Here is a 7,789-nt window from a genome sequence, read left to right as displayed (position 1 = left end):
GCATGACAGTGCCAAATAATTTTCAGAATCGGAATCTCCATAGCCTAAAACGTGGGATTCCGTAAAAAAAAAAAAAAAATTTTTATATACATATTATGGGGGGAAAGGTCCCGTTTACATATATTGTCCATCTGAACCCATACTAGACATCAGCTGATAGGTATGTTATAAAAAAATTTCATTAAAACATCAATTTTTCTGTAGAAGTTTACGAAGAAAATAAGTCGGAACAGTAAAGCGCGTGTAGTTTTTTTGCCACCAAAAATGTAATAGTATATATTACCTTGCTGAAACGTACTTAGCGATCTGTTAGTTAAATAGTAGCTTATATATATATATATATATATATATAATACAAAGAATATATATGCATGTATACACACATATATGTACATACTTACATCTACATGTGTATATAGATGCATATCAGGGTACAGGACGTTAAATATATATAAATGCAATCGTTGGACATGGCTGGTCATTAGGTTACATAGTCGACACGTGAACAACACTGCCCAGATATTTAACGCTCTCTGCTAATGGAGATAGGAATACTTATTTCAGTCAAAGTTGTGAAAGAAAGTCCCGGAACGAAATACTTCCAAGCGAGATGAAGTTATCTCCCTTCGACGGATATTTATCTATTTATGCGTTTCAGCCAAGTGGCTGCGGTCATGCTGGAGCACCGCCATAAATTTCCGTCTTTATGCTGTGCTCTCTTCACGTTCCTTGCATGGCTCCTCTCCTCCACCTGATATAGTCCAATAGAGAGTTTTCATGGCACATCTGGTGTATAAGAGAATTTGACATCGCTGCCCTAAACTGTGTCTCATTTCGAGCCATTGGTTCGTCTGGTATCGTGGAGAGGAAAGCGTCGAGTTTTGTCTCGAAGACCTCTATATCCATGTCTTGCAGGTCTCAATTGTTTTGGCAGGGCATATATATATATATATATATATATATATATATATATATATATATATATATATATATATAAAACTTTTCGAAACGCCAGTGTTATAATGGTGGCAGCTGATGAAGGAAATGTTCTTTATGTGGCCTGTGTGTTTTCTGTACTCTGTTTATCATTTTGTCCACGTTTCTTTTGCAACGTCCTGTACCCAGATATGCATCTATATATACATGTAGATATGTACATACATGTACGTATATATGCATATACTCATTATTTGTATTATATATATATATATATATACATATATATACATATATATATACATACACACACAAAATTGAGAGGAGAAATGACCACCAAAGTGGACTCCTATATGCTAGATATAGACGTCAAATCGCCTAACCACGAAGAGAATGTTCTCAAGAAAAAAATCTCAGCAAATTTTCATTTGTCTTGCTCATTTTTACAGTCTGCCGTTTTGCTGAAATTCTTTTCTTGAGAACATACTCTTCGTGGTTAGGCGATTTGACGTCTATATCTAGCATATAGAAGTCCACTTCGGTGGTCATTCCTCTTAATTTTGTATGTAATATAATTTCAGTCTTCGGGGTTTTTTAAATATGCTAGACCACTGGTTTTAATTGATTAATATCAATTTCTACTCTCATTCCTAAGTTTTCGATGAAGTAGATTCCGAATATAGTCTTTACTCTTTTACTTGTTTCAGTCATTTGACTGCGGCCATGCTGGAGCACCGCCTTTAGTCGAGCAAATAGACCCCAAGACATTCTTTGGAAGCGTAGTACTTATTCTATCGGTCTCTTTTGCCGAACCGCTAGGTAACGGGGACGTAAACACACGCGCATCGGTTGTCAAGCGATGTTGGGGGAGAAACACACACACACACACACATATATATATATATATAAAAAGACGGGCTTCTTTCAGTTTCCGTCTACCAAATCCTCTCATATGGTTTTGGTCGGCCCGAGGCTATAGTAGAAGGCACTTGCCCAAAGCGCCAGGCAGTGGGAATGAACCCGGAACAATCCTACATACATAATTTTTCATTTCTCTCATAGATACATTGTTTTACATAGAGCAATGGTTCTACTGCGACACAAAGTTTCTATGTCAAAGAGACTGGAAAAACCAGTGACATAATTTGGTCTAATTATGCATTTACTTTCTTCAATTACAAACGAAAAACAAAAAAAAAGGTTAATATTGTTTTCTACATTTTAAATTACTGAAATTGTAGTTTGTTATTGAGACACTTCTTCCAAAATTCTGACTTGGTTTTCCATACATCAACCAGTGGTGCTTGATTGGCGAAAGTAAAGAACACGTACACCCGGTGTTTAGGGTTAGGAATTTTGTTATGCCGAAAACGGGTGGTGTACGTATTCTTTACTTCCGCCATTTGATTTTTTTGTTTAAAAGGCCCGAATTTAGTTTTAAACATACATAGGAATTCTTGTGAATACATTTTCTACAACAAAACAAATTGTGATTTAAAGGTGAAGTTTAGAATCAAGACGATTGGGACTTTTTTCCAACTATATTTTGATGCACCGTTTCAGAGCCTTTAGGGGTTAAACACATGACCACATACACTCCATATTCTTGTAGAATATATTACCCTATATTTATAAAAGGATTCTCCCATCATTTTTAAACCAAGAAATTGGCCAAAATCGGTTGGGAAGTTGAAAAAAAAAAAAAAAAATTGGAAAGAGATCCTGAGAAAATCGAACTTCTGTACAAATGCCGATCCGAAACCCCAACTGTTTTTCGCCACATGACTCTTCATTACTTTTGTTTTGCAATTTTCAAAAAAATATATATAAGGCGTACCTAAAGAAGAATTTCGCCCCTTTTCCTCCTAAAAATTTCCAATTGCATCTGTTTTACAATATGGAAAAAAAAGGAAAACTTTTTAATCCATAATTCTTATAAACGTCGCCCCTTTTCACCTCGTACCTTCTCGGCAGCCATCACCATTTCACAAATTTTCTACCTACTCTTGTTAAGACAGGCATCAACGTTTGAAAAATTACAGAATTTTTAAAAGTTTTTTTTTTTATTATTATTATTATTATTATTTTGAAGAAGTCACCTCCACCCATAAATTTCTAAGTGCGTGGGTGTCAAAAAAAAAAAAAGAAAAATCCTGGCAAAACCAGTCAAAAACCAACTTGTAAATCTCTTTCTCTCCATAAGTTACGTTTAATTCGCAAACTTTTTTTCATCATTTTATCGAATTTCACGCTTCAAAACAATTCGAATTTTAAAATAAAATTTACAAAAAAAAAAACAAAAAAAACATACCTATTTCATCGTATATTTCATGATTAAAATGTAATTTTTTCCGTTTTTCCCCTCTATTTTTATTTCTTTGTGTGCGTGTGTTCATACCTTCACAATAGTAATGACATTCATTTAAAATACAGAAATATTAATTAAATACATCTTTTACAAAATACATCAAAATTTCTGGTCTTCTTTTCTTTCCATATAAAAAAAGATGGCTTAATGTGTGGTAATTTCAATTTATGCAGGTGCGGTCTGTAAACGTCTGTGTGTTCACACATGCATAACTGTGCGGATGTACATGTGTGTGTGTATGATGGTAAATTAATGTATGTATATTTCATATGTGTGTGTGTGTGTGTGTACGCGTCCATACAATTATGAGTGTATACGTGTGCATTTATGCGAACGAGAAGTCAGAATATTTTATTCAGATATCGGGATTATTTAGCACAAACAATTAAAAAAAAACAAACAAACATATTTCATGGTGAGATAAATATTCCAAATAAATACATACTTTTGGTTTGGATGTTGAACTGATAAGAGCAGAAGGGCAAGTGAAGGAGTTATTCGTTCATTTAGTCGGCAATTAAAATCCATTTTTTTTTTCCTTGATAGAGGACAAAGGAACCTACGACCTGTCTGTCTGGCGCATGAAATGAAATGAATGCTTATGCCGCCGTAGCGGAGGTAGTAGTGGTAGAACGCCGATCTCAAGTAGGTCACACACCCACAGACGATGATATGCACAGTAAATTCAGGCCTAAATATACAATTAGAGTTGCTCTGTAAGATAAAGTGATCGGTGTAGTTGGCAGTTTTCCCTCGCCTACAAAAACACCGGTAACGAGGGCTAATAATCGTTTTTTTTTTGGCGCAAATGTTGGATGGTTAATGTTTTGAGGGTTGGGAAGCGACAGTGATCTAGTCAATTACAACAAGTTTACCCTTATTTTATCGACTCCGAAATGACAGAAGACAAAGTCGAACTCAGAATGTGAAAAGAGACGAAATACTGCCATGTATTTTTATCTGGCCGGCTAACGATTCTGCCACCTCGCTGCCTTCATAATAATAATTCTTTTTAAAAACACTAAGCCTAAAATTTTCAAGGAAGTGGATTAATCGATTATACCAACCTCAGTGCCCAATTGGTACTCACTGTATGGACTCAAAAACGATAAATAAATAAATGAATTTAAAATCAGAACGTAAAGATGGACGACATGCCGTTAAAAATTTGCTCGTTTTCAGAGGTTAATCGATTACATCGACTCTAGTATTTGATTGGTAATTATTTATGGATACCTGCAGAAGTATGCCCTCCCCACCAAAAACTTATGTAATGTGTACACGCCCAGCGTTTCTTTTTCCACCCTATATTACGATATAATCGTAATCTGCACTATGTGAGATGTATTTGAAGGAAATTTTATTAAAAAATAAGGATCTCTATCGCAAACAGCAGGAAGTTTCTTCAGCTGAATACACGTCGTTGATTGGTTAAAATTACCGAAATATGACAACTTTAACACGAAATTTTGTTGAAAGTAAACCGTGTTCAGCGTGAGAAATTACACCAGTATACGAAGTTCCAAACTGTTTCTGTAAGCCAAATTGAAGAGATACAAAAAATAAACCATTTTTCTGGAATTTATGGGGAAACAAATTACCCCTAATGAATGAAAAGTAAAGTCAACTGCTGAGAAATTCTAATTCAGGACATAAACACATAAAATGCCGCTAAGCATTTTGCCCGGCGTTGTAACAACTCTGCAGCTCACTGCATTAGTTGGAGAAAATAATCCTTTCAGGAATAAAGCCTAAGAAAGTGTTTCGTTAAGAAAACAAGTGTTGCCCGTCAAATCGCAAAGATCCATCCTTTCCACTGTAGGTACACGTCCTGGAATTCTAGGGAAGAGGGCTAGTTGATTTCATCGATCCCAGAACATCATTCGTATTTATCAATCCCGAAAAGATGAAAATCAAGGTCAACCTCGGCGGAATTTGAACTCAGCACGTAAAGTCAGACAAACATTGTTAAGCGTTTTGTACGGATTGTTAACAACTCTGCCAGGTCGCCGCCTTAATGGAAGTTATATGATCAAATTGATCAGGCGACTTGTCCCGTCCAGTATAACTCTTCCACGTCAAACGACGCAGCATTAGTTTTTCGCTATCGGAAATATTTAATCCGAGCACGCCCTGACTACAGACGATACAAGAGTTCATTAACTGAACCTGGTCGCTGACATTTTGTTGTCTGTTCATCTGCTCAGCATCTAGTTATATTCATCATTGATTCAATATGTTTCATCTCCCGAAATAATCCACACAAATTCATCCGACTGACACTGCATTGGGCGGCACAGAACTATAGTGGAAGACAATTGCCCAAGGTACTGTTTGCACTATGGGACCGAACCTGAATCGACATAGTTGCAAAATAAGTTTCCACCCTAAATCAGTAGTTCTCATCCGAGGTGTGTGTGTGTGTGTGGGGGGGGTCCATACAAGATTTTGTTATAATTCATGTACAATTATTTGCCTCTGTTCTTACGGTTCACAATATATCTTAACAACTTTTTCAAATAATTCCTTGGAGTGGCATTGCCGTGCAGAATGACCAACAACACGCACTGCAAAAAAACCATCCCCACTTCGTGTGACCCATTTCTCAGGGTCACAGGAAAAAAAGTCACAATTTATGGGATCCGGACAAAACCCCACTAGAACGAAACTCACCTGGGACAACCTCCCCGCCGCGCCCAACAAAACCCCTGTGACTTTTTTTTTTTACCTGGATTCTTTTTCAGACGGGTTGCTCTTATTCCGAAGTTTGTGGAGGGAAATCACGATGCTGGGGCACAATATTTCGTCCTCTCCTCTTTCTTTTTATAAGATGTTATGGTGTTGTTCATGGAAGATTTGCCTGCTATTTCTAGCAAGTCATGAGACTACCTAACGGCTTCATGTGTGCCGGTCGCCATCGAAATCGTCCATCGTCAGTAACTATAATATCAATATATAATATGGTTTCTATTGCCTTAAATTAATAAATTTAAGTGCTTGTAACTTTTTTATTTCTAGAAAAAAAAATTAACATAATCTTTTCTGTCGTCAACAAGAACTTCAAAACTACATTTTTTGAGAATAATCTGGTGAAAATCTAAAAAAAAAACTTCCAAATAGTTGAAGAAATTTAGCAAGGTTATCACCGACATCAAGAAATTCTTTTTGTATTTAGAGTAAACCATCAGCTGACGTGGTTGTTACGTTCCAAACCTCACCCACGACAGGTGAAAATCCAAAGTAGAAACACTACAGTACTTTATATTTATTTTTCGTATGTGTATTTCGTGTGCAAGATTCTTGATGTGGATACGTGTGTTGAAAGAAATACAATTAAACCTTGGGAGAGGCATTATGCCGGTAATAAACACACGCACTGGTTCAGCCCTTTATTAATTTATATAGTTTTTTGTTAAATTATATCATTGCACTCTTGCAATCTCTTCAGTAACTTGTCTCTCCCAAGGTTTAATTTTATATTTATTATTATCATTATTTGTGTAGATTTATTTTATTATAAATCGACGTAGGCTTAAATAATAAACGGCGATATGGCGAGAGATTACTGTAATTTCCAGTTTGGGTGACAATTTGTTGATTTAGATTTTGTTTGTTTGACGAAAGTTTGTAAGGAATGTTAATTGTCGAGGGCGATAATTATATTGAACGAGAGAGGGGGGGAGGAGAATAGTAATTACGCTATGAAAGAGGTGGGTAGGAGAAGAGGAGAAACGGCGCTAAGATAGAGCGAGAGAGATGGAGGGAGGGTAGCAGATGCAGTAAAAAAAAAAGAGGAGGAAAGACGGAGAGGAGTAGTAAGAGGACTATGAAAGAGTAGAGAAAGGAAGAGAGTTGTAAAAACACTATGAAGAAGGGAGGGGAGGGGGAGCAGAAACAGCGCTTTGAAAGATGGTGCAAGGTGGAGGAGTGTAGCATTAACGCTACGAAAGAGGTGGAGAGAGAGAGTAATAACTATGAAAAAAGAAGAGAGGTGGTGGGGAGTGGTAACAGTGACATGAAAGAGGGGGAGAGACAAAGGAGTTAGTAACAAGGCTTTGAAAGGGAAGAAGAGAGGAAGTTTAGGAATGTCGTTGTCAAACTAGACGAGAAAACGAATAACAACGTTTGTTGCAATGAGGTGAACATTTGTGTCATCCTTGAAGGACGACTAATGATTTGTGCTGTGACTCTTTTTCATGGGAGAGTTGCAGGTTTGTTTAAAATCTCCAGCAGTTGTAAGTTCAGGCGGAACTTTTCACTGCTTTCAATTTGTTTGTTTAGGCGATTTGAAACTTTTGTACGTCAGACATCATCATCATCGTTTAACGTCCGCTTTCCATGCTAGCATGGGTTGGACGATTTGACTGAGGACTGGTTAAACCGGATGGCTACACCAGGCTCCAATCTGATTTGGCAGAGTTTCTACAGCTGGATGCCCTTCCTAACGCCAACCACTCTGAGAATGTAGTGGGTGCTTTTACGTGT

At 36.7% G+C, this 7,789-nt stretch overlaps 1 protein-coding gene across 2 annotated transcripts in view; it reads right to left on the bottom strand.

Annotated features, from left to right (window-relative positions):
* Positions 1-6,869, bottom strand: part of LOC106883489 (uncharacterized) — a 29,105-nt gene extending 22,236 nt beyond the window's left edge. Inside the window, exons 1-2 of one of the 2 annotated variants that reach the window (XM_014934516.3) lie at positions 3,750-6,869; positions 3,248-3,334 (exon numbers count right to left, since the gene is read on the bottom strand). The gene's annotated coding sequence lies outside the window, so the exon portion shown is untranslated. The remainder of the gene's footprint in view (positions 1-3,247; positions 3,335-3,749) is intronic. The other variant, XM_014934517.3, reaches the window with a different exon arrangement.
* Between the last annotated feature and the right edge of the window lie 920 nt (positions 6,870-7,789).

The sequence above is a fragment of the Octopus bimaculoides genome, chromosome 28 (genome assembly GCF_046866305.1).
Source record: "Octopus bimaculoides isolate indiv1 chromosome 28, ASM4686630v1, whole genome shotgun sequence".
Classification (NCBI taxonomy): domain Eukaryota; kingdom Metazoa; phylum Mollusca; class Cephalopoda; order Octopoda; family Octopodidae; genus Octopus; species Octopus bimaculoides.
The sequence above is the reverse complement of the archived record's forward strand: the minus strand, read 5'-3'. Positions and strand labels throughout refer to the sequence as shown.